The sequence below is a fragment of the Panthera onca genome, chromosome B2 (assembly GCF_046562875.1).
Source record: "Panthera onca isolate mPanOnc1 chromosome B2, mPanOnc1 haplotype 2, whole genome shotgun sequence".
Lineage (NCBI taxonomy): Eukaryota > Metazoa > Chordata > Mammalia > Carnivora > Felidae > Panthera > Panthera onca.
In genome coordinates, this window is record NC_138343.1 from 86673817 (window position 1) to 86700627 (window position 26811).

The 26811-nt window shown below is 38.6% G+C and overlaps 1 long non-coding RNA gene across 1 annotated transcript in view; it reads left to right on the forward strand.

Annotated features, from left to right (window-relative positions):
- LOC132667407 (uncharacterized) overlaps window positions 1–26811 on the forward strand; it is a 52510-nt gene that overhangs the window by 20917 nt on the left and 4782 nt on the right. Inside the window, exon 2 of the long non-coding RNA XR_009605129.2 lies at window positions 1549–1711. This is a non-coding gene — a long non-coding RNA (uncharacterized LOC132667407). The remainder of the gene's footprint in view (window positions 1–1548; window positions 1712–26811) is intronic.

Below are 26811 nucleotides of genomic sequence, written 5' to 3' on the forward strand. Positions count from 1 at the left end.
GATGTTAATATGAACTCTGAAAAATGCAACACAATTGATTACTTTTGGAGATATAATATTGAGTGAAGAAAGCAAGTCCAAGAAGATCGCTTACAATATACTACTATGAGCATTTTAAAGTTCAAAAACAAGCAAAACTGAACAATGTATCATTAAGCATCAGAGACATATGTGTTAAAACTGCATTAAGCACATAATATACATTGAATTACATGTCAAATAATGTATTTTTTAAAAATAATAAAGAGACATATAACAATGCTCTACACAAGGCTGTGATAAACAGAATGAGTCACACACACACGATACTCTGCCCAGAAACGTAAAGAGAGTCAGTAGTAATAAGTGACAATGATGGTGTGAGTCATGGAACTAGACTGAACTAGATTCTTTTTTACCAAATCCATAAGCAAAAATCTGAAAATGATAAATTAGCAAGAAACACATCAGCATTTTATTTTGAGATAAAGGCGGAAAGGAGTGCAAGAGGACTGGGGAAACATTAACATAGTTGTAGAGTGGGATACAAGGAGGGGCCAAGGCTTGTTACCCTTCATCCTCGTCCTTCCGTGGGTTTGTTTTTCTTTTTAAAAATAACTTTGTTTATGTATGGGCCTTAATAAAACATTTTTAATTGTGTAAAAAAAAAAATTAGAAAACCATGAAAGAAATGCTTGGGATTAGAGTGTAGACAGCCTGGGGATGGGAGTTGGAGTCCTGGAGATCAGGAGCACCGGGCGCTGGAAGACTTGGATTCTAATCCGGACTCTGCCACCAAAGGGTTGGGTTCCTTTGGTAAGCAATTAAACTTTCTGGTGAGACCACCTCATCAGTACAATGTGAGAATTTGACTAGGTCATCATTAAAGTCCATTCCAGTTCTAAAATTCAATTGTTCTACTATTATTCAAAGTAGCATTATAAATCTGACCATAATGTTATCTTTGTTAATGTTTATTTGTTTTTGAGAGAGAGAGAAAGACGGTGAGAGAGAGAGAGAGCGCACACGTGCGTATGCGCCCACACAGAGGGAGAAGGGCACAGAGAATTGATTTGGGCTCAGACTAGTGAAACCTGAATCATGACCTGAGCTGAAGTCAGAGACTTAACCGACTGAGTCACCCAGCATCCCCCCTCGTAATGTTATTATCTTTTAGTGAGCACTCACACGGGCCCTTCAACACCATCTCTGTTAGACTTTCCATGCCTGTGGCCATGGGAACATTTGCTGAGAAAAAGTCCCTTTACACTGGGGATCTCCCAAAAGTAATGGGAGACAGCTCCCCTTGTGTTCTCTGCTGTAAGGCCTGTCAAAGAAGTTTGTTCTTGGGACAGGAAGGAAGGAGGGCTTGGAGAGGCAGAGTGCTGCACGTAAGTCTACTTCTCTTCAATCTCCCTGACTCAATATTAGAACTCTTTTATCTTGCTGGAGGAACAATTTAGTTGCCTGTTCCACACCTCTTCTGCTTCACACCTGGATTGTACACTTTGAAATTCAAGGCTTAAGAAAATAGCACATCCTACATTAAGGTTTTTCTTCTTTCTTAAGGTCTTCTCCTTTCTTAAGGTTCTGGAGGATCTACCTACTCTGAAATCACTACCCCACAAGAGCAATGGTCTCAGGGGAGAGAGTCTGTCAGCCTGGAGGAGTGAGTGCACCCAGATACCAGGTGAATCCTCACTCTTGCTGAGCCAAAGAGACTGAGGCACAAGTAATCCCATTATTGACACTTCAACAGTACTCTCCAGGCTCCACTTTTGGTCCATCTTTTAGACCTATTTTCATTTGAATTTTCCTAACAACAAAACAAAACAAAAGCACTCATGGTAATTCTTGATTCTCAAAGAAAATTGAGGGTTTGAATTTTAAAATTGAAGTTAATCTTTTATATCAGTATTCCTGGTGAATCATCTGCCACAAACCATGTACTGTACTACTTATTGGTTATGTTTATCATTCTATTCTGTATCCTTACAGGCCCTGGGTACCAATAAAACAAAATTATACCACTCAGAATCACTCTGGGCAATTTTAACTCAGCCTTCTAGGATATTTTGTTGTTTGGGTTGTTGTTTTCATATTTCTAATCCCATTAGAAGTTGTGATTAAGTGTGCCTGTCTAGCTTCTATTTCTTTTTTATAACCATGTCACCTAGAGTGGCTTTTATGATATATTTTTCCCAGTGAAATTTAATTATATGAGCTCATGGTTATAGTTTAGAGAAAGCTTATATGAGTGACTAACTTCAACCAAACTACACGAGAGTCATAAATCCCTACAGCCTATGCTTGGGTTATGAGAGAAAAATTCATGGCAAGTTGTTTTTGTAGTTCATCCAGATTGTAGTTGATTTTGTCAAGTCTACCGCACATGCAATTGCAAGATGATAAGGATCTATTATTTTGAAAGTGAAGCCATCATGGTTTTGATTTCACTTCATTTAACGCAAGTATTTATCAGACGCTTGTTTTGTGCGAAGGATTGTGGGCACTGTCAGGGTACCAAAATGAGTAAAACAGAATGGCTGCTTTCCAACATGGGAAGCTTTCTTCTAAAGCAGATGAAAACAAATGCTATAGAGTAACAAAACCAAATATGGCGGCAGCATGGAAGGAGAGAGGCTTCATTTCACCCCAGGGATTTTGGTAGGCTTTTGGGAGGAAATAAGATTCGACTGCATCCTTGAAGAATTGATAAGAACTTCAGAGGAGGATATGTACATGAGATAAACACAGACTTCAACAAAGAGAGTTAATAGTCTTAGTATAGAAATAACATATATACCATACAATTCATAACGTGTATCACAAATATAGCAAAAGATTACCATCTTCAATATATATGTTAAGAAAAACTCTAAAACCCCCAATAGAAAAGCAAGTAAAAAGATATATTTACAGAAGAAAAAATGTACATGATTAATAAACATAAGAAATATGCTCAAGCTCATTCCTAACCAAGGAAATGCAAATTCAAACAATTGCAATTTTTTAAGCATTTCAAATTACAAAGAGTTTTAGAAGATACTGTTGAGGACATACAAGATATAATAAAATGGGCATTCTTGCATAAACTGCTATAACTTTTCTAGAAAACAATTTCATAATATAAATTAAGAGCCACAGAAAGTTTATATCTTCTGTCCCCCCAAATAATTCCACATCTACGGTTCTGTCATGAGGAAATAATTGAAGTATGTCTAAGGTTTATGTGCAATGATTTTCACATAAAAATATCCCTAAAAAGGCAGAATGGTTAAGTTATGCTATACATTTCTGATGAATTATCAACTCATACAAAATGATGTTTGGGAAGAATTTTTAAGGACACAAAAAAAGGCTGATGATTTATTATTGAGTGAATAAAATAGGATACAAAATAGTATCTACAGTATATTTCCAGCATATATCTTGGAATACACATGAGAGAGAGAAAAAGAGAAAGAGAGAGAGAAAGAATATACAGAAATGAACCAGAGTGGTTATAATAGTTATTTCTGGATGAAATTGGATTTGTTTTCTTCTCTACATTTTATTTTCCATTTTCCTCAATTGAGCACATAATGCTTTTATCATTAGGAAAAATAACTTTTTCAAATGAATTCAGAGCCCTTCTAACCTTTTGCTTTCCAACAAACTGTGCAAACAAAGCCACATGTCTGTGACAGTGCTGGTTTCCACCTTGGAATGAACGTTACCTTTGCAAAGCTTTCAGCATTCATAGCACTTACCCAAATCAAATCCAAATCTGCCCTCTGCTGCTTCTACTTCACAGAAATTTCTCTCAAGGCAAGACCCCTAAATTATCATCAGAGTTACTTTACTACTCCACACCCTAGGCCTTTTATTGGAGAATTAACACAAAAAAGAAAAAAATGGGACTTCAATATCACTTTATAGCCAGGAATTACCTCAGCCAAAACCTTTTTTCTTTAAATTCCAATCTTCCATTTGTGCAAAACAGATCAGTTGCTTATATAAATCTGAGTTTCCTATATCCAGTCTATTTAGAAGGAGAGATATCTGAAATCTGTGACCCATGCACTGAAGTTTGGCCCTATCCAAATAAACCTTCATCATATATAAACACTAACCCTTTTAAACCAGAATTAAAGAATGATGGGTAGGGAGTAATTCCCTATATTTGAGGGAATCCCATAAATCTAGAGTAATCTTATTCACTCTCAGTATTTCTGTTAGATTCCATAAGACCAAAAAAAGTGCAGATGTTGGATTACAAAGTGTGAAAGAAAGAAAGAAAGAAAGAGAAAGAAAGAAAGAAAGAAAGAAAGAAAGAAAGAAAGAAAGAAAGAAAAGAAAAGAAAAGAAGGGGGGGCACCTGGGTGACTCAGTCAGTTGAGCATCCAACTTCAGCTCAGGTCATGATCTCACAGTTCATGAGTTCAAGCCCTGCGTCGGAGGGCTGACGGCTCGGAGCCTAGAACATACTTTGGATTCTGTGTCTCCCTCTCTCTCTGCCTCTCCCCCACTCGTGCCCCATCTCTCTCTCTCTCACTCTCTGTCTGTCTGTCTCTCTCTCTGTCAAAAATAAACATTAAAAATTTTTTTAAAAGATACACCCTTCATGGAGAAGGGTGTATTACCTTCACAGAAAACAAGAGCAGGTGCATTGTTAGTGTTTGGACAGAGGCCAATATTGGCTAAAACTACATAGCTGGTAAGAAACCCAGTCCAAAACCTCAAACATGAAGTCAAAGTCACCTAATTTTCATTAATTCGATCCATGTTCTGCCACAGAACCTATCTCACTGGAGGTCAGTTCTACTTGGGTCATTAATTCCATCCCAGAGCTTCATCAGAAAACAGAAGGCATTCATGATACCTGGAGGAAGAAGTCCTCTAATACCCCTTTTATCAAGGTTGCTGCAGGCATCTTTATTAATCATGTCTGACATGATCTGTTAGTCTCTTTGATTGTATGCCTGGAGTAAGACACAGGAGTCTCCCAGGAGGCTGGCAGCTGCGGTACTGATGACCTCACCTCCATAGGTTCACCTTGCAGCCAGCCCAGGAACTACCCAGAAGCTCTGAGCCCCTCCTATTCCCTGCTCTCAGGGGAACCTCATTCCAGGCTGAAGAAGTTCCTTCTTGTCTGGGCTTATCCATGCCACTCTGCTTCTTTCCCCAAACACTACACTCCCTCTTGTATTTTCACAATGAGCCATGAAGACCCATTATACCCAGAGCCTAAATCTTAAAATCTTAAAACTAGTTTCTCCTTCCTTGGTGGCAGGAAGGGTTGACTCTCTAGATTCTCCTGGATGCTGAAGGAATATTTCAATGTATGTTTCTAGGGCATCAACAAGAAAACAAAATAATAGGAATATGAAGTGTCCAAATTGAACAAGTCTGAACATTCACATCCCACACTCTCCACGTTTATTTTCTCAAGTCATTTGTGTGTATGTGCCTCACAATCAAATTATACCAGTTACACATTATTTTCATCCACTCATTCTTTTTTCTTCCTCAAACTGTTTTCAGGTGCCTGAAATACACACACTTTCACACCTCTTCTCTGTTTTACCAGTTGAAGCAACTTCGAGAAGAGATATTCCTTTATATTTTACCCATGTAAATCTTACCTTGTTTCTTTTCAAGTTATTCTAAATTCTTGATGTCGCTCTACTTCCATTCACTACTTCTAGTTTCTTTTGATCATCTTATGGAGTTGGGAAGTGCTGTCAGGATAGGAGGTCTAGTAGGGATGACGTCTTCCTGTCAGTATCCTGCCCTACAAGTCCTTCTTGAAATGCCCCAATATTCTGTTCTACACAAGTGATGAACTCCCTGAGTCAAAGAGAACAATGAGTTAATGGAGGTATGCACCCTCTCACACCCTAACAAGATTGTGCCTTCTTGCAGTAACTTTGTGACCTCTTCCTACCATTAGATAACTTCCATTCCCCTCTGGGTGCTGAGGACTGACTGGCCTGAGAAATGTCCCCATGAGGACATTCATCATTCAACCTTGAAAGACAAACAAATTTTGGCATTTCAGTGTTTCCAATACACTTCTTTCTACAGAAGGTATGTCATGAATGACACTTTTAAGGCTTTCTAGCTTTTCATATTATTTATGGTATTAGTGAAGGCAACTGTTGCTGTAACAGAAACCAACTCAAGGGCAGGACAGAAGCCAAGAATCCGCAAGCACACATGAATCTCTCTCATTCTCTTCTGGGCTTCTTCAGTGCATCTGCTGGTTTCTTGCCTCTTGGTACTACGTCCCTGGGTCTTTCATTTTTCCATTCATGGAGCAGCCCCCACTTACAAACAGCTGCTTCCTGTTTTTGCTGTTGTTGTTATTGTTGGCTTTACTAGCAGAATCTAAGTGGGTTTTTTTTAATGTTTATTTATTTTTGAGAGACAGAGCGCGTGCAATTGGGGGAGGGCAGAAACAGAGGGAGACACAGAATCTGAAGCAGGCTCCAGGCTCCGAGCTGTTAGCACAGAGCCTGATCTGGGGCTCGAACTCATGAACTGTGAGATCATGACCTGAGCTGAAGTCAGATGCTTAACTGACTGAGCCACCCAAGCGCCCCTAACTGGTTATTTTTAAAGATTCTTGCTTAATTTCCACAATATTCAGAAACATTTGGTTTATTAAACCAACCTAGGGTCCAAGTTTTGAATCTGAAATAATTTTTCCCTTTTTTTCACCTGTTAAGATTTTTTAAATAAAAACTTAAAAACCAAACAAACCCTCAAATGCAGTAGCAGTATGCTTGGATTTGTTTCACCCATACTGAGTTTTAAGCAAACAACATAGCTCTTCTCAGGCCTACTCCACTCTGGCTTAAATGGAGATGACTTATTTCACCATTATTAAAGAAGTGAAAAGATCCTAACTAGATAGGATGGGGTATAGCTTTGATTGGCACTTCTAATTTAGTTCAAGGAACCCAAACAGCTGAATCAAAGGTAGACCAACTCTCCATTAAAGGCAAGTGTCCTCCCTCCAGCCAAAGCCAGCCAGCCCAAGTGAGGAGGAGGAGGAGGAGGAAGATGCCTGGAGCAGGAAGTTACAATCTGGGGGGCTCTGGGCAAAATCTTAGGGAGGATTATTTTTCTTCCTCATATTCAACTACTGTGTTCCCAGCCTCTCTTTGTTTCTTTCAGTCACGTCTAAATCTGAAAGATGCTTTGGGGCCTGGAATTTAAATTTACCCTAAATTTCCTAATGAGTTTTGCTTAGACTGAAGCATACGTGTTGATGCTTAGCATGATAATGAAGACATAATCATTAATTGGAGGAGAACACAGGTAAAATGCTTTATGTTGAAAGAGATGAGGGAAGAGAGTCTGGATACTGTGTGAAGAGACCAAGGGTATGATCTGGAATGTGAGGTTAAAATACAGCCTGAGAGGGCTTCCGCCCAAACCCAGAAAGTGTCCCCATTTCTGCTAAAGAAATACATCCAAGCAGTTCTTTTGCATCCTACATGAGGTTCCGAAAGAGGGATGGCTTTGCTGTAGTTCACAAATAATTTGAAATGTAAATGCCTTCTCTGAAACACTGTGTTTCTATCATCACCCATTTCCCATTAATGCAACCATGGTTTCCACGACAAGTATTCACAGACTTCTCAACTAGTGAACAAGCCTCTCATTCTTGCTGTGTTGCAGGTTGGGAGGCTGCTGTAGCTGGTGGTTAGGTTCGTAGGCTCTGGAACCAGACCACCTGATTTGTCCTGCTGGCCCCTCCATGTAAGCAGGGCAAGTTACTAAACTTTCTGTGCAATAGTCTTGTCTTCTGAAAAGTGGGAATAAGAGTAACAATGCCCAATTCACAGGAGGTTCAAAGAACTTCAACAAACATTTTTCAGACAAGTGCCTAGCAAACTCTAAATTCTTGCTGCTCATAAATATTGCTAGAAATTATCTCACAAAAATCAATGAACTTTTACATACATGAGGAAAATTTAAAGTTTGACAGTATAGAAAAAAATTATAAATCTTGATTTTAAAAGTAAAAATCACCTTTTACAAGTTGCTTTGTGGCCCAAATCTGGTAAGAGTTAATGTCTGAATTACATTTAGGGCTCTCATAAAGAAACAGTAACCCTTGCCTTGTTTTCAAGGTCAGTGTATTTTAGAGAAATAAACCTCTTGGCGTCAGTCTGAAGGGGAACAGAATATGCTCCCCCCCCAAATATGTCACTTTGGCATATCAATTATTTTGAATTAAAGTTACTTAAGAAATAGCTGGTTACAGAAGGACATTCTGACCTCCTTTGTCCTCTGAAAACAGGAAATAATATCCCAAGTGAAAGTTACCTTCCCTGTACCAGGAAGAAGACAGGCATCCTTATCAGCAGAGCAGAGATAAGGAATTTAGGGCCGAGAAGGCTGTGTAAACAATCCTTGTTACTGCTTTACTAATTTATTACCCTAAATCCAAACCCCTTTGTCTTGTCTATTCTTCACAAAGTTATTGTTTCTTTGTCTAAAAGGTATACAAGCTGCTTGATCTAGTCCCTTCTTTGAGTCTCATATTTTTTATGAACTCCTGTACACACAAAATTAAATTTGTTTTTCTCCTGTTAAGCTGTCTTATATCAGTTTAATTACTAGGCCAGCCAAAGAACCTAGAAAAAAGGAGTGAAAAGTTTTCCTCCTGTACAAGGTCTTTAGTGGCCACAATTTCTTGTAACCTTGAAAGACAGGGTGAAGCATCCTCTTCACCAAGTCATCCTGGGTCATGGGACTCACTAGCCAGTTCTACAGCCAAGCATCTGCTGGCGCAAACCTATTACTTTTTTTCCCTTTTTTTTAACTGAGATAGATCTGCTGTGCTGACTGGATACAAAAATTTCAGTTTCATCCAGTGTCAAATATTTTAGGCTTATAAAAGCATGTTTTACAAACAGAAATTCGGTAAGTCTAGAGTTACGGTATCGAAAAAGAGGAAGTTCCCATCAACTTTGGTCATTCAAAAAGCCAACATATTGAATATTCGGGAGCTCTCTTGTCTTTTACTTTATGGAATGAATGAGAGGATAACTTCAAGAATGATGAGGCCATGGGACATGTAAATTCAATGAGAGAACACACCAGAAAAGGAGTTTGGAGAGAATCCAAGAAATCTTGGTATGGAAAACATGACACCAGAAAAGAAACTGGTATTTACAAAGATGGGCAGCTTGGTCATTAGATGTAGAATGTAATCTCTATTAATAATAAAAATAAATACTTTTATGTTATAGTATAATTTTAAAAATTGTTTTACATAGGTCAAAACTTAAAAAGGTAAAAATGAAAGCAGATGGAGATGTTGGAGGATGAGATCATGAGAGAATGCTCTTTTTCTTTATTTTTGATTTTATCTGTTTTGGACAATAAACTTAAAAGCATAAAAGTTATAGGAAAATATTGTTTTCCCTTTATTAATTTGAATGTTGCTTAAGGGCATCTCATTAACAAAGAACTGAATTTAAATTTAACTGTAAACATTTCAATGCTGACCATTAAAAGTCTTTCTAATTGAAAATGGATCTGAGAATTTGAAATAGCCCTGAAGGATTCAAAGAGTACCCCTTAAGAGTTACATTCAATTCATCATTTCAGCAGGTTTTTAGGCTATAAGTACCTCCAAGGGGCTATACATTCAAGGGAAAAAGTGAACTGTCAAACTTAAAAGTGCATCTTAATTGCTTCAGAAATAAAAATAACTTTAGAAAATAAACATCTTTGGTTCCCAACTACTAACATTAAAACATCTATTTTAAATGCCCTAAATTTCCATGTCATTGGTTTAAAGCTGATCTTGTCAGCAAATAAACATTGAGAACAAATGCAATACATTAAGACTTAGGAATCCAATGGAAATCCAATGGTAAAGGTAGGGAACATTCAAGAGATAAATTACACATCAGCAGAGAAAAGTGGCTCTATCTCCCCCTCTTAAATCGCAATGAACCTTTCAGCCCTGAAGTTTTTCTCAACTACTAGTTGTTTTCCAGCCAATTTGCCTGCCAAGGATGAATAGGAAGATTAGTGAAAATGTATGCTTACTAAATAAATTAGAATGAATATAAAACATTTGATATTGTCAGCTTGGTCATGAGTGCAATAGATAGGGTCACACTACAAAAATGGTGACCAACTCTACCTGGGGCTTCAAGGAATGTTTCACAGCTAAGATGGAAAAATTAATTTTGTCTTATAGACCAATAGCCACAGATGATGGCTATTGCTAGAGTCTGCTTTGAGAGGGATTATGAGGTTGCCTCCAAAATTAATCAATTAATCAGTGTTGTTTGACATAGTCATGAGGTGGCTGTGTGTGTGTATGTGTGTGTGTGTGTGTGTGTGTGTGTGTGTGTGTGTGTGTGGTAGGTGGAGCTGTAATAATGGCTTAAGGGCAAATATTTTACATCCTACAACATCTCCTTCATGCCAGGCCTAATTACCTGCAGTATCCTTAATGTACCCTACTTTCTCTAATCCCTCTGCCTTTGCTTGTGGTAGCCCCACTGCCTGATATACCCTCCTGGGTCTGGGTTCACTGCTAGGTGGCTCTGTGAGTTCCAAGTCAAGACTTGGCAGCATGAGTAGAGACAGACAACTCTCCTCTTTCTGATCCAGACCAAAAACAATTAAGGAAATATAAAAATAGGGACAAAGCACATATCAACCCTGGAAATGAACCACTGAAAAACCAGAAATTTCAAGAACTATCTGCTGAGTGCAGTACTGAGAGGTCCAGATTGAGGAACAGCACAGAGTCTGCTGTGCAATTCATCACACTATGGAAACAGCCTAATCTCTCAGAAAACTAGGTGTGGAAAAAAAAAAAATCTCGCAACTCCTTGTTTGGAAGGACTAACACAGGCTGTGAGATAGATGGGAGGGTTTGGGGGCATCAGTTCAGCCTGGCTTACTCACAGTGTTAGGAGGGAGGGTGTTAAGGGTATAGGAAAGATCCCAGAGTAAGGACAGCCCCACTGAGCAGGGCCAACCATGGAATGGGAGTGCACAAAGCACCTGAAATACAACTGGAACTCCGGCCAAGCTATGTTGAGGGGTCAGGATCTAAGCAGAGTGGGTCTACACCTAACAATGATCCTTGTTTATTTCTTCCACAGAAAAAAATAATTTATTTTTTAATTAAAAATAATAAATACAGCTGATCCTTGAACAACATGGGTTTGAACTACATGGGTCCACATATATGCAGGTGTTTTTGATAGAGTACAGTACTATCTATGCATCTTCTCTTCCTTATAATTTTCCAAATAATATTTTCTTTTCTCTAGCTTTCCTTATTGTAAGAATATAGCATATAACACATATAACATATAAAATGTGTTTATTGACTGTTTATGTTAACAGCAAGGCTTCCAGTCAACAATAGGCTATTAGTAAAGTTTTTGGTTATACGCAGACTTTCAAGTGTGTGGGAGGTTAGTGCTCCTAACTCCCCCATTGTTCAAGGCTCAGCTGTAGAAGTATTATTATAGTTGAGGAAAACCTGGGGTGCCAGTGTGGCTCAGCTGGTTAAGCTTCGGACTCTTGGTTTTAGCTTGGGTCATGATCTCATGGTTCATAGGATCGAGCCCAGCCCGGGGTTCTGCGCTGGCAGTGTGGAGCCTCCTTGGGATTCTCTCTCTCCCTGTCTCTCTGCCCCTCCCTGGCTTGCACTCTCTTGCTCTCTGTCAAAATAGATATATAAACTTAAAAAAAAAAAAGGAAGAGGTAGTGAAAAAAAACTCTTTCATTAGTAAAAAACAGAAAACAAAAAAGGAAAACCAGAAATGTATAAAGTACAAAGCATGTCTGTCTAGTTCTTGCCCAACATATACATGCACCCACGAAATAAACTTTCAAAAGATCACTTTTTATGGTCTGTTTTATAATACTCCAAAAATGTTGTATGTGTGTCAGATTAAATAAATCTATACTCACATATTGAATAACTGGGTTCATACTGTTTTGCAATCTGGTGTTTTTACTCAAAATATATTTTGGAAATCATGACAGCACATTTTGATCTTTTCATGACTATAAAGTATTCTTTTGTATAAATGTACCATGATCTACCTAATTTGTAATTTATGAATGTATAAGTTGTTCCCAATGTTTCTGCAAATATAAACAATGTTGCTGTTGCACATGTGTAACTATTTCTAATGGACAAATGCTTAAATGTACACTCATTTCCTCAAGGAACACATATATTTTTAAATTTAATAGATATCGTCAAATTCCCTCCCACAATATATACAATATAGGAGAGACCTTTCCCTCATATATTAGAGGAATATCATCTATCTAAATGCCTAACAGCAGAGTACTGCTTAAGGCAATCACGTCATACCTATATGATCATATGTATATAAATAGTTAAAATTATGGTATAAAAGAATATTTGAGCATGTAAGAATACTCTGATGATATTGTCAAGAAAAAAAGAAAGATGCAAAAAAGAATATATAGTATGACACTATTCTTATGAACCTTTTGTAAACTTTACTTTTTTTTTCCACTAATAAAATGAGGATAATAATGCCCATCCTACTCTGATAGGACTAAAACAAAGTAATTTCCTCAGGAATGATAAATGAACCATAAAGTTTCTGACAAATTACAAGATCCCCTATTTGAAACTAATGCTGACATTTTCACAAAACCTCTGTCAATGCAGACCAAATCCACTGGGTTTAGTACCCAGAAGGCCCAAAGGAGGCATCGTGAACGGAACACAGTTTTTGCTCTGGCCATAGGCTGCCTCACACTATTGGCAAACATGGAGACCTTGAGGACTTACAGACTCAACATAGCACAGCCTGCATGGGTTGGCAGGGCTGTGAGTTTTCCCTCAAGAGCTCTCCTGGGCTCCTTTTCTTCACTATCACAACCTACCACTTCTAAGAGTGGTCACCTTTTCCACAGAGCTCTTCTGACCACCCAGGTCTTGAATTATTTTTTCTTTTCTTACATTCTTCTACACAACTGAATACCCTATCACCCAATGCCTTACACAGGTTTTGTGGATTTTTTTTTGGTGTGTTTTTGTTTCATTGTTTATAAGCATACATATGCTTATTCACTAACCATTTATTAGCAAGCAAGTGTAAAGTAACAATTACCTGACCACCATTAGGGTGACCGTGTCCTTTGTCATCCAAACCTGGATATGTTTGAGAAACAGGACGCTGTTAACAAATACACAAGGACAGCAGTCATAAACAGGGACTCCCCACAGAGTCTAACTTGGGTTTGTTGAATCTCAGCTTTCATTTGTGATGCAGTCATGATCACTAGCATGTTCAGTACAAGGTTCAAATGAAGCCAATGCTAAGATTCCAGAGTCAGGATTTTGTCACTCTTTTAGTTGACAGAATGTCAAAGGTATGACTGGCTATGACTGGACACTGGGTTGCTTCAGAAGATAGTCCAAGCCAATATCCTTAAGGTCTTGCTAGACACTTACAAGTAACTTGTTCATTAAAAGATGCAGGATCTCTCCAGACCCATGCTCATGAAATTAATATGCGTATGATCCACCGAGGGATCTTGTTAAGTGAAGATTCTTATGCAGCAATCTTGTGGCAGGGCCTGACATTCTGCATTTTTGACAAGCTCCCAGGTCACACAGGCACTTAATGTGTTGTGCATGTATGTCACTTTGAGTCAGACAGATTCAGTCCAAATCTTTGCCCTACCATGGACCCATTTGACCTGTGTGATTTTAGACTAATTATTTCACCTCTCTGGGCCTCAATTTCTTCATTTAAAATATGGGAATCATTGAATTTATCTTATAAGATTATGAATGTAAAATACCTTACACACCTTGGGTGTTCCTGGGTGGCTCAGTCAGTCGAGCATCTGACTCTTGATTTTGGCTCAGGTCACGATCCCAGGGTCATGGGATCAAGCCCTGAGTTGAGCTCCATGATTAGCAGAGATTAAGATTCTCTCTCTCTCTCTCTCCCTCTGCCCTCTCCCCCACTCATGCTTTCTGTCTCTCAAATTAAAAAATAATAATAATAGTAACTTACACAGTGTCTGCCATAACATAATGTGGCAACAAATGTTAGCATTGTTATTATCCATATTGTTATTTCTGCTCTTATACTTAAAGTCAATGATTAGGTCTTATCCCTACAACATTAAGGATATAATATCTCTTATAAATGAATTTATCTAGATTTCTGTATCTTTTGTAAATTTGGTCCAGTATTATTTTCTTCAGATAACAAATGAAAAGGCAAATACTTCTGTGGGGATAGAAGATGGGAGGTGGGAAGTTCAAGTGGGAGGAAACAGCAGAAACAAAGAATACCATCCTTCTCAAGAAAATATGCCCCAGACCTGAGGCATTATTAACCAGGCCAAAGTGCGTCAGAAGGAAAACAAAAATAAAATCTTCACAGCAGAATCTAAAACAATGAGAGCTGAGATATACAAAAATATCTCAAGTCCAAGTTGAACCCTTTGGCATTTGTATCACATTATGAGCAGTTCCCAGATATTGTACTGCCCTCTTAATCAGCCCAGCAAGTGTCATTCAGAGTTTAGGTCTGCACAAAATGTCTGGGCTAAAATGTGACTTAATGATGTCAGAGACTCTCAAAGCAGTTTACAAGGAGTGAAGCAAAACAACGCTTCCAGTCTCCAGGGTGCTTATACTCAGAGGAGAGGTACTGAAGCATACAGGAAAATGTGCAGCAATTGTTCTCAGTTTTAGAATGATTTAAACAACTTCAAAATCATCCTTTGTTTCATATAGCCCTACCTGCATGTTTTTAGCCCAATCGTGGGAGAAACAATTGGACCGTTTTTATTTTTATTATTTTCAGCATACTTACTTTGAGAGAGCATAGAGGAAGGGCAGAGAGAGAGAGAGAGAGAATCCCAGGCAGGTCCCATGCTGTCAGCGAGGAGCCCAATGTGGGGCTCGAACTCACGATGGTGAGATCATGACCTGAGCCGAAACCAAGAGTTGGACACTTAACCAACTGAGCCACCCAGGCGCCCCTGGACAGATTTAAAATAAATCCCTCCTTTGTGGCTGGTAACAAGTTGCATCTGAGCAGGGCTGCTAATTGGTAATGTTATAGACACATGGGGCCAACAAGGTCTCCTGAGCAGTGATCAGCAGACCTGATGTCTAATAAGAAAGGGAACATTGGGGATTAATACTAGAATGTATCTATTTTAAAGGGATACATTTAAAAGAGTAAACCATGAAATGATTCCATCTTCTTACATAAAGCACAAACTGTATTTTAATGCTCTATACTTAGCATTCAATAAGTTGAAATATATAGTATGAAATTATTTTAACCCCACTAAGTGCTTTGATACAAAACTGACTGCTCAAGGAACTCAAATTCATTAGCTTCATTCAAGTTTCGGGTTTTCTTAGACTCGGTTAAATTTGATATTTCAGGTGGTAAGAAGAACTAGCTTTACAGCAGGATTTCAGTGCTATGTTGGGTGTTCTGTTTAAATATTTGCCTACTTACTAACCATAATCAATTGCAAAAATACAACTGATGCACTCTGATCATGCTCAGAAGCTTAATTCCTCCTACAACAGAGTGAAAGCTTAAAGGATGGGAGGGGTGCAGTAAAAGGGAAAGAAGAATCCTTTCACCCTGTGTGGAGCCAGCAGCGATGCCCAGGCTTTGCATTCCTTATGCTACAGTGTGTCTGGGGTCAGCTGCTCAGTAGCACTGCTGCTAAAAATAGCCACAGCCTGGACATTACAGCACCTAGACAATTCCTAGACCAGGTAACGTTATACCCTCAGCTTCCAAAGCCCTCCTGGCCTATTAAAGGATTTGTGTACATGCTCCCCCCGCAATAGAAAACTCTGGGAAGGCAATGATATAGGAAGAGGCATCCTTGTGCACATCCGGCCTCATCCTTCACCTGGGAGGAAAGCTTGGGGTTTGGGTCCATTTTTATTTGCCTTAATTAATTGTTTTGAAGTTTTTTAAAGTGTCCATTGTAAATTCACATACATTGTAAAGTCACCATGAGTGTTCACTCCATTTTATCCTAAAAGAAAATAACGTTTGGAGGTACATTATATGTATGTAATGTATAATGTATGTAAATTCACATACATTGTAAAGTCACCATGAGTGTTCACTCCATTTTATCCTAAAAGAAAATAACGTTTGGAGGTACATTATACACAAAGCTTTTACAGTGTAAGAAAAAATATACCTTAATCAGTCATAACTATATCATGCCTATCGATGTCCTTTGGGTTTATTTCTTGATAAGTGAGATTTTATAAAATCTCATTAATTTTCATATTTTAAACCTGTATGTCACATTAATTCACAAAGCTACAACTTTGTATATTCAAGATTTAGAGGATAAACCTCTTTACTTTGTAAATTCAACATACTGCTTTCTGCTATCATTTCTTTCTACCACCTAAATGGAGACTATCATTCTGTTTGAGTGTTAGAAAAATCAAGGCGAAACTCAGCTATCTCAAGCATAACTAAATAACTGATTAAACCTACCCATAAAATACTATTTGGAGGAAACTACATTTGACAAAATATTTCAATAGTCTCCATCTTTAAAAAGATTCAAGAGACTTCATGGCTGTCCTAGAGTTTGGTAATTCATATGCCTGGATGCATAGAATTGAATGAGAAGATCTTTAAGGATCCTTCTGAGCTCCTGGATCTGCAGAACCTCAGGAGTAGAAGCAAACCAGGAGTTTTTTTACCAGATAGAATAGACTATTCTTAGTGCACAGAATCTAGCTTGTCTTTGTTGCAGCAATGCCTCTAACAGAGCCCACAGCTGTCTAGAGCCCTGTTCATAAATTAACACTGGGCGAGTGCCTGCCACACACACACGGCATTATGTTAGGTGCTAGGAGGAAGGAAAGATGGACACAGGTCCCACTCTGAAGAAGTACAGGTAGTGGGAAAGGATTAAGTACCTATTTTCAAGTTTGCTACATGAAGCAAAGGCTATGCAAAAGATACCAGAGACATAAAACAGCCAACTTTCTAAAAATATACATATGAACTAGCATAATCTACCATAAAAGAAAGGTGGGTGGAAACTACAAAAATAAACATATAGCCACATAGATCACACATATTTACATATATATTCTGTATAAAACACATATATATTCTGTATAAAATACAGAAACAAGGCCAGATATTCAGAGTGAGAATCTGGATTTGGTCAAATTAAGATTATTTTCTTTTTATATTACCATATTTTCTAAATATTCAAAATTGAGTGGCTTTTACCTTTATAATTTAAAAAATGTTATTAAAATATAAAATAAACTTAAGTCTGGACTCTCAAACTTTTTCATATTTTTTAAAGCTCGTTTATCTCCAAGGAATTTGAAAGCACATTTCTAGTCTAGAAATCAAATAAAAAATGTAACTAATGGAATAAATCCTGCATTTTGGACATCATATCTAATCTACCTTATTAACATGATGAAAGAAGAACAGAAAATAATGTTACAATTTGTATTCTGGTCTAAAATCTTTCTGGGCTTCCAGACATTATGATGATGAATATTTTAAATGCATGCATGAATGAACCAAAATTTAATGTAAAATTATAAGTGCTTCTATCACAAATACAACCAGCTGTGTTTGGAATTTATGTCTTGATATTTTCAAAAACCAACAAATTTAAATGCATCATAGAAGCTAATTACTTCCACAACCCATTTCCTGTGGCCAGTGACAGAGAAAAATTTGCAGATAAAGCCAGATTTATTTACTCTCACTGTCTTATTCAACAAACCTATAAAAATATTTGTTACTTGTCAGTCACTATGCTGAATACTGGGAATCCAAAAAAGTAACATGAGTAATTAATAAGACAAACAATCTGACTTTTAAAATGTACAAAACACATTATGTATTTTGTATGCATTATGTATTCACCCAAATGACCCAGATAAGACCAACCTTACCAAGTATTGGTGAGGCTGTGGACCAACTGCAAGTCTCATTAATGGTGGGACAGTAAAATACTACCACCTTTTTGGAAAACTATTTGACAATTTCTAATAAAGTGAAGCATATGCCTCCCCTACAACCCTGCAATTCTACCCCCAGATACATACCCCGGAAAAACGAGTGCATGTGTCGCCAAAAAAGACATGCACAAGAATTCAGTATCAGCTTTATTCATAATAGCTCAAGACTGGAAACAATTCAAATATTCATCAACAGGAAAGTGATATATTCAAACAATGGAAAAATAATTAGAGCAACCAGTAAATACAGTGACACAAAAAAACCTCACGCTGAGCACAAGAGTACACACTGAATGTTTCCATTTATTTGAAATTCAGGAATAGGCAAAACCAATCTATACAATAAAAGTCAGAATAGTGGTTGGGGGGCAGGCAGGGCAAAACATGACTTTTGGCTGAGAGGGAGTGGAAGAGAACTTTCTGGGGTGATTGAAATATTCTACATCTTGATCTAGATTAGTGGCTACATGGGTGTATATGTAAGTAGAAAGTGAGCTGTACAGTAATGATGTGTGCATGTTACTGCATGACAATTATACCTCAACTAAAAAAAAAAAAAACATGATTCAGTCCCTATCTTCAAGAAGTTATAATGGGAGGGAACTAACAGTAGTACAATGTGGTAAGAGCAGCAATATACGTAGTGAATGGAGTATCCCTGGAGCTCAGAGGAAGATCAAGGAATGGTGTCTGGGGACAGCTCAAAGGCACCAGAAGTAAGTATGGAATTGGTGTTTGATTATGACCCTCACACCGGTGAAGTCTCTCAAGGATATCACCATTTTTCCGATTTACTGGTATATTAGTATCATTTTTCAAAATATAACTAAATTTTCATCCCAAACAATCCACCACAGGTATCGTAGGCGTTATTGATTTGTCCTTAGGCTTCATTTGCCATGTTTTGTCACACAGTTCAATTTACTCTGACATATGTGTGTTGGCTCTTTAGAGTCCCTTGTACTGGTGTGCTGGAGCAGGCACAGAGACAGGTGAGACAGAATTCCAGCTTTCAAGGAGTATATACTTTTTCAAAATACCTCTCCTATCCATCTCTTTTCCATTTCCACTGACCCTGTCTAAGACCAGTTCTCTTTCCTGCAACACCCACAGAATCCCACCTAGTGCCCCTAGTTCCCAGGCCCAGGTGTCATGTCACAGCCATTCTCATTAAGTTTCTTTGATGTTCTAAATCCTTCGGTGACTCTTCAGAGCTAATACATCAAATGTAAACTCTTTGTTGTGGCATATAAAGCCCTCCACAATCTGGTTCCCTCAATATTACTCCAGAAAGGGTAATGTCTACTAAGAGGTATTGTGAAGACACATGAGAGAAGAACAATTCTTAGCTTACATTTCCTTCAAAAAAAATTTTTTTTAATTTAAAAAAAAAATTTAATATTTATTTATTTTTGAGACAGAGAGAGACAGAGCATGAGCAGGGAAGGGGCAGAGAGAGAGGGAGACACAGAATCTGAAGCAGGCTCCAGGCTCTGAGCTGTCACCAAAAGAGCCCGACGTGGGGCTCGAACTCACGAACTGTGAGATCATGACCTGAGCCGAAGTCAGACGCTCAACCGACTAAGCCACCCAGGCGCCCCTAATTTTTTAAATGTTTGTTTATTTTTGAGAGAGAGAGAGACAGACAGAGTGCAAGCATGACAGGGGCAGAGAGAGAGGGAGACATAGAATTCGAAGCAGGCTTCAGGTTCTGAGCTGTCAGCACAAAGCCCAACGCAAGGCTCTAACCCATGAACCATGAGATCATGACCTGAGCCCAAGTCAGATGCTTAACCGACTGAGTCACCCAGGTGCCTCCTTCAAAAACAATTTTTTAATGGAGACTTTACGTTGATTTTTTAAATGTGTCATAACAATTCTAGGTATGATATATACTGGATGTGTCTACAGGGAAATCTGCTCTAGTCTGAAGGTGATTGTTCATTCATTTGAAAATCATTTACTCCTTGGGGCACCTGGGTGGCTCAGTTGGTTAGGCGTCCAACTTTGGCTTAGGTCATGATCTCACAATTCATGAGTTCAAGTCCTGCATCCACCTCTCTGCTGTCAGCACAGAGCCCACTTCATATCCTCTGTTTCCCTCTCTCTCCCCCACTTGCACTCTCTAATTCTCTAAAAAATAAATAAACATAAAAAAATAATTTACTCATCATTTTCTCTGCTCCGTATTAGAGGAAATGCAGGAAAGACCACTCTACTTTCAATGAGGGAAAGCCCAACATCTCAAACTTATATACATAGTTTTTCTTTTTTGTTTTCTTTCTTTCTTTCTTTCTTTCTTTCTTTCTTTCTTTCTTTCTTTCTTTCTTTAACTTGATGAACTCCTTCTACCCTACAGGGACAAGCACAACTAATACCCACAATAGAGTTCCCTGGTGCAGTCATAATTTCCCAAAAAAGATGCATTAAGTGGGATATTGGAGAGTGTCCTAAAAGACACTTAGTTTATCAAATATTGAAAGAGGAGGAGGAGGTGGAGACAGAGAAGCAGAAAGAGGAGGATGAAGGGGAGGAAAAGAAGAAGAAGGAAGAGGAGGAGGAGGAGAGGAGAAGGAGAAGGATGGGATTGGGAGAAGGGGAGGAGCAGGAGGGGGAAGGGGAGGATGGAGAGGGAAGAAGGAGGGAGAGAAGGAGGAAACCTTGAAAGGGTCAATCTGTTGCTCTCACCCATAGGACCTTTGAGGTCCTTTCTTCTTTCTTTATCTCAGGTTCTTCTTTCATTATCTCAGATTTTATAGTCATTATGCCCTCAGATATCAGAATCTAATAAATGTCACAAACCCAACATCATTATTTAAAAACAAGGCATTGCCACTGTAAGCAAGACAGCTTATATACATGGCAGTATCTTTTAAAATACTCTGATTTTTCTTTTGCTAGGAATACCACGCAAGGATCTTTTTTCAGCATCTACAGTGGGTAATGTCTACCAGAGAAGCAAAAATATAGTTAGCAGGCTTGCTTTTCTGTCAAAAGTGATCTAGTTGATCATTGTTACACATTCGCCATTGACGTTTTGCATCTTTTTTCTACTCTCCGTTCTAGTCACAGCCTTCTGGCAATATGATGTTTTCAAGCACAGATTTGATATGCATGAGCCATCAGTTTTTCCGGTGATTCATAATCTGTAATTTTAGAAAGATTTGGTTCTTTATCACTTGCCTCACTTTAATAAAAGATCTTTGGTAGTATTTTCTAAAGGTCTTTTGGAGACAAAATCCCCTAAACAATTTCCAGTCTGTGAAAGTGACAAACTCATTTAAATAATCAGTTCAGAACAGCATTTCTGTTTATGGGTAAGAATGCTGCTCTGATATTTAAAGTGGTTTAAGGAAATTCAACCAGTGAATATAAAATTAAGCATAATTGCCTCCTCTCTGAGAGGGCACAGGGGTGCAGGGAAACTGGCAAGTCAGAAGCCATGTGGTGCTGTGACTTGCTCTCAGGAGTAATGCTGAATACTGAGAAGGTTTGCACTTTCCAGCCTGTTTACTGACTGAAATCGCAAGTCTCCCTTTCCCCCTTTCTTGTGGTAGCCCACTTACATATGCCATCATTGATCATTCTGAGGCTCCTTGACCTTTCCCAATATTCCACTGCAAGTCAAATGTACAATTTCATACTAAGAAGGACACTTTCTTGCACTGAGTGCAGAGCTTTGAAAGTGTGAAAAGCTTAAAAGCTAAAGTTGTACAACTCGGCTCATTTTGGCTAAAAGGTTGAATGTTTGCTTGATTATCTGAGAAAAATGCATCTGGTTGTTTGCAGGGGTAAAAGGGAACTGTGAGAGATGTAGACAGTCTATCCTCGAGCAACTTTCCAGGCAGTAGAGGCTGGATTACAGAAGAATTCCTTAGAACACCTGGGCAAATTCTGAATTTACTGATGCTCAGCAAAAATCCCTGCCCCAAATGGTCTGACTTGCCCACAAGGGCCCCAATTCTGGGGCCTCAAGGAGTGCCACACAGATCAGAGGGGAAGCTAACCCAGGCCTCTTTGACACAGGAACCATCTTCCTCAGATTGCCTTCATTCCAGATCAAAAGTTTCATCTTGAGGATGGGAACATGCTGGCATGTCGGGCAGGGCTAGATCCTGCGGGCTCAGCTCCTAGGATGGAAACACAAGCCTTGCCCTTGGGAACCCAATTTCATCTCCATGGAAGGTTCTCTTGACATGGAGCAGGAGGTCTGCCCACCAGCCAATCACACCAGCAAGGACAGCAGCTTTGCCTGTTTTGTTTTGTTTTCACAGAAGAGTACATTTCACAGAACAGTAGCACCAGTCTTTGTGAACTGTTTCTCCACATTTTGAAAACCACAGCCATCTTTTTGCCTGACCCGCATTTGTTGAAAACTTTAATGGGTGGCCAGCATGGACGTAAATTACCCTGTCTCTAATTCCATTTTCATCATCAAATCCAACAATGACTCATTATGGGTTGAAACGTTTATTCAGAACTGCTGAAAAAGTACAGCTAGTTGGACAGCTAGAGAGCCTTTTTCATTTCAATGGGAAATAAACACTGAATTCTGATGGTAACAGGCTACGTCCTGCCTTGAAAACAGGCATCACACACGTGTGATTTCAGGAAAACCTGAAGGCCTTATTCAGGTTAAAGTGAGCCAGAAATGTAACAGCTCAGAGGTGTGTGCAATTTTAGATTGAGTGAGTGTTCTCATTATAAGGTAAAAATAGAAATACCTAGAAAATATTATTGTGTTGTTCTGAGGTAAAGCGAAGAACAAGACTGTGTGACTTCAGTTTCTTCTGGAATCCTTTTGAGGGCTAGATGTTTGTGAAGTCCTGAGAAGAAAAATGATGAATGAGGATAAATGATTTGTGAAATTGTACACCATGCTGAAAAATAAACATTTTGCAAAAGAAAAGAAATGAAAAAAAAAAACAAAACAAGAAAAACTTCTGGGAAAGAAAGAAGTTGGAGTTGGAGTCAACGGAAGGAAAATAGCTTCACCTCTCTTCCCTATGCCCTCAACCACAACAGTGAAAGTAAACAAACTGTGCTGCAGATATTAGAATTATTTTAGAGCCTTCATATTGTATTTTCATCCCTGAAAAATGATCATTTTCCTCTTTCCCTTTTAGAATAAGTAAAACTGAGATGCCTGAGTGGCTCAGTTGATTGAGCGTCTGACTTTGACTGAAGTCATGATCTCCCAGCTTGTGGTTTCCAGCCCCACATGGGGCTCTGTGCTGACAGCTCAGAGCCTGGAACCTGCTTCGGATTCTATGTCTCCCCCTCTCTCTCCCTCCCCTGCTCACACTCTGTCTCTCTTTCAAAATAAAAATAAAGACTTTTAAAAAAAAAATTTAGAATGAGTAAAAATATTTACACATGAAAATACTATTCTTGAAATTCCAGAGGAAAACGCAGTTCAAACCATCTTCAAATTCTTGCCAACTTTTCCTATTTTCCTTTTCGAGAAGAGCGCTGACCTCCCCTCTCCTAACTGACAACGGGGAAGGAACGTTTTCAAGAGATACGTGATAAATTAGCTTTGCTGCTCCACCTTCACCTTTGCACAAAGAGGTTTCTAACACTGAGGTGTCTGGTTGCTTTTTCTCATTCTTTGATGTTTCAAATAGGCCGGAAGGAAATCTAGGACAACTCCCCTCAGCCCCACCCCCACCCCCACCCAAATCTTGAGTTAATACAGCAGACGGTGTGGAGGGAGGCCATTCTTCATCTTTCATACCTGTAATTGTTTGCAGGGCACTGCACAGCCTTCAAGGGCTGACTGATAGGGGGTCCATTTAAGAACACATGCTGTCACAATCAGCTGGGAAGGAGAGAAGCCCAGAAAAGGCCTGTGATGACCTCTGGCCACTCAAAGTTCTCTCAGTCAGAACTACCAGATATGAGAAGGAAGTCACACCCACATGTGCCAGAACCTTAGCTCTCTGTGTGAGACCTAACCAATAGGACTAATTAATTCTGCCTAAAGTAGAATTAGCCCCAGTAGTAGCTGAGCCTTAAAGAATGCTAAGGGTCAAATATTTACTTGATTGTGTCTTCATCATAACTGTTAGAATCAATGTGATAGAACTGGAGAAATACCTTTGAAAACTCTAAACACTGTTAATGATGAATAGAATAAGAATAATGCACCAATATTGCTTTCAGGACATGACTGTACAGGGGTTTAAGTGATGGCAGAGGCTAGTCGGATGGAAAAACAGAGGCTCAAATATCACAGTTACTTTCTTACTTTTTGAGGATTCTTGGGTGTATTTATTGCATATGGGAAAAAATATGGAAAATCATAGATATAAGTAACATGATAGCCAAGACCAGTTCATGAGGATGAGCTCAGGTAAAAGATGTTAGAGCCCATCTCCCTCCCCTCAAAGCAAAACTTTTCACTGCTCTTCCTGGCTCCATCTTCTCTCCCTTACAATCACCAGAACAATCAACCAATGTGCCACAGTAAACTTAGTAAGATGTTGTTAACAGAGGAGAGAGCTTTTGGTACCTGTCTGTAGGAGTGTCATTTAGGGAGCTGACCTTTCTTCCTTGAGCCCTTGAGATGCCTGAGGTATGAAGGTCTAGTTAATTCGCATTTGAAAGCCTCTATCAGCATCCCATCACCAAGGATACTATGCAGAACCATGTGTGTGCACCTCAAAGGCCAGCATTGATTCATCAAAGTTACGGCAAACAGCAAGACTGCAGAGTCTCAAGATAGAACGTGATATAAGATAGGCTCTAGCAATACAGGATAGTCTAGGCCCTCCAAACCTGTTAAATAAAGAAACCAAAGGCATAATCCTTGGTAGGGGGGCAGAGGGATGTGGGATAAAAGAATGCAAGGCAAAGTATTGACTCAGATATGAGTAAATTGACTGACCATTTCCATATCTCTATCTCACCTCAAAACCTTGACATAATGTGGCTGGCTCTCTCTCTACTAAATGTTTGCTCACGGTGAATTCCTACCTTTCCCTTTATGTCCAACCCAATAACCGCTTAGCCTGTAAGATTCATCATGGTATTTCATTTCCCTTTGAAATTTATCTTTCTGGGAAGCTTAGGCAATGGTTATATTTGTTTCTAGCCTCCAAGTTAAAAGGAGGGGCACCTGGGTGGCTTAGATGGTTAAGCTTCCAACTTGGGCTCAGGTCATGATCTTGTGGTTTGTGAGTTCGAGCCCCATGTCAGGCTCTATGCTGAAAGCTCAGAGCCTGGAGCCTGCTTCGGATTCTGTCTCCCTCTCTCTCTGCCCCTACCCTACTCACACTCTGTCTCTCTCTCTCTCTTTTTCTCAAAAATAAACATTAAAGAAATTTTTTTTAAAAAAGGAGTCTTGGTCGTTAGGTGCTGAGCATTACAAGTAGAATACAGGTGTGGTGATGGTGAAGGTATGGTAGCCCACCATCACTGTGGTCAAGACCTGGGCTTTCGACAGGAAGTACTCCTACCCTAGCCCCTCCCCCACTGACTAGCAACATGATCTTAGGTCAAGCAAGCGCTTATCTTAGAGCTCTAAGATATTCTCACCTGGAAATTGGGGATAATAAAAGAAGTTACCATGTAGAGTAATGGTGAGGATAAAATGAAATAAGGAATATAAAGTGCTTACTACTATGCCTAGTAAATGATATACACTGTAACTATAATCTATGATAAAAGTAATATCTATAATAATAATCTATATATATATATAATATATTAATATATATATAATAATAATCTATAATAAAAGTAATATCATTATTATTATCACCATTATCATTATAAACTCAATGTTTCATATACTTATAATACTCTACAAAGGAATAAAAGGTTTTACTTTTGGGCTTCCCACAGATTATTCATTTCATAAAAATTTACTACCATTGGAGTCAGATTGAAATCTCCCAAATGAAAATTACAAAAATGGAAGCTGCACTAGTGACAATAATTTTAAAGGAGTTCAGTTTTGCTCTTTGTAAATTCGCAGGACAAGCAAAGATATGTAAACATGCACGTCTTTCTAAGTGGAAGTCCAGTTGGAAGAAGAAGGGATGCATTTGTAATAAGCATAATCTCCTCAAATACCTAGCAATGTGCTAAATCTTTAAAGCAATTTTGGATTTTAAAAGCAAATTATTCTCCAGAACAAGTTAAATGAGTTCTCAGTACTTGCCTCAAACTAAGAGTTTGCTTATATACCTATTACTTGCTTTCTTCTTAGAGATCACTTTTATTTAAATGGTCCGTTTCTATCTGGTACCCCCAAATACTAAAATACCAAGTGATGGAGTCTGACTATATTGCACTTTGTATTAAGTTAAATGTTTAAGAATGAATCTTCTTTCTAATGTCCTATATTTCATACTATCTCTTAAGTTACCTCAAATCAAGTTTGACACCTTCCTAAATTAATAACATTCTTTTTATAGAATTTGCTTTCCCTGTAATTGATTAAACTCTCAGTTGGTGAAATCACTTTATTTTATACTCATAAACTGTATTATACATTCTGAAAAAAAATTCAAAATTGTGATAAAAGTTCATAAATCTGAGGGCACATGTGAAGTAATGAGGACTCAAACTTACAAAGTTGTAGGGCGCCTGGGTGGCTCAGTCGGTTAAGCATCTGACTTCAGCTCAGGTCATGATCTCACGGTTTGTGGGTTTGAGCCCTGCCTTGGACTCTGTGCTGACAGCTCAGAGCCTGGAGCCAGCTTTGGATTCTGTGTCTTCCTTTCTCTCTGCCCTCCCCCTGCACTCTCTCTCTCTCTCTCTCAAAAATAAATAAGCATTTT